The 1,439-nt window shown below is 36.7% G+C and overlaps 1 pseudogene; it reads left to right on the forward strand.

Annotated features, from left to right (window-relative positions):
* Positions 1-108: 108 nt before the first annotated feature.
* On the forward strand, positions 109-682 carry LOC108525162 (probable ribosome biogenesis protein RLP24 pseudogene; annotated as a pseudogene).
* The last annotated feature ends 757 nt before the right edge of the window (positions 683-1,439 follow it).

Consider the following 1,439-nt stretch of genomic DNA (forward strand, 5'->3'; position numbering starts at 1 on the left):
CCTGTAATCCCAGCTACTGGGGAGGCTGAGGCAGGAGAATTGCTTGAACCCAGGAGGCAGAGGTTGCAGTGAACCAAGATTGTACCATTGCATTCCAGCCCGGGCGACATGAGCGAAACTCTGTCTCAAAGAAAAGACTTCCTCTCAAGCTTGGCATTTGGTCGATGGGGACCCACGGGGGTTCAACATGTGTATCGAGAAAAGTGTTATTTCTTTTTGGGGCCCATCCACCCTGGCCATGGCATGATGTTCATCTGCAATGATTGCAAGGTGTTCAGATTTTGTAAATCTAAATGTCATTAAAAACTTTAAAAAGAAGTGCAATCCTCACAAAGTTAGGTGGACCAAAGCATTCTGGAAAGCAGCTGGTAAAGAGCTTACAGTGGATAATTCATTTGAATTTGAAAAATGTAGAAATGAACCTATCAAATACCAGCAAGAGCTATGAAATAAAACTACTGATGTAATGAAGAAAACTGAAGAGATGAAACAGAAACACCAAAGCTAAATGTATAATGACCAGACTGAAGAAAAATAAAGAGCTATCGAAAGTTCAGGATATCAAAGAAGTCAAGCAAACATCCATGTTATCCAAGCCCCTCTTGCCGGCAAAGGGAAGCAGCTGGAAGAGAAAATGGTACAGCAGCTACAAGAGGATGTGGACATGGAAGATGCTTCTTAAAAATCTCTGTAACCATTTCTTTTATGTACATTTGAAAATGCCTTTTGGAGACTTGAAACTGCTAAATTATTAGTTTATTTTTTACATAACGTCACTTAAATGAAAAGTGATTAAAATATATTTTCCTACATTGCCATCTACAACACATCATATTTTATGGATGTTAGATTGCAACTCAGTGTTAAATCATGAAAATTCTACTTATAACTATAGAAGTGAATTGTGGACATAAAATGGTTATACCATTTGGATAATGGCACTAGGCAGCATTTGTATAATAACTAATGGGAAAATTCATGGCTAGTGATGTATAAAATAAAATATTCTTTGCAGTAAAATATTCCCTTTATTAATGTTATAGAAGGGGGGATACAACAAGGAACTAACAATTTGTATGACAGTGTCAAATATTATTTTGATTTTAGAATTTCCTGTTTTGCTTTATTTGCATCTTAGAAGAGCATAATGGCATTGTTTGATGAAGCCTAATTATGCTGGACTGTTTTGAGCTGGTTTAGTTGTGGTAGTTGTGGATGTTGGGGATGAGAACTGAATAATCTTTGCCTGAAATGACCTACACTCTAGAATTTCCACTCTGGAGAACACTCAGTTCTAACTTGTGATTCCTAGTAGAACAAACTTTATTTTCTAGCCTAGCAATGATCTAGAAGCAGAGGAATCCCAGTGCCTTTTAAAAGTTATTATGTGGTTTTCTTTTAAAAGCTCCTGTTTTGGAAAGTAGAATTTGTGGGTACAA

The sequence above is a fragment of the Rhinopithecus bieti genome, unplaced genomic scaffold (genome assembly GCF_001698545.2).
Source record: "Rhinopithecus bieti isolate Rb0 unplaced genomic scaffold, ASM169854v2 scaffold_12136, whole genome shotgun sequence".
NCBI classification, from domain to species: Eukaryota; Metazoa; Chordata; class Mammalia; order Primates; family Cercopithecidae; genus Rhinopithecus; species Rhinopithecus bieti.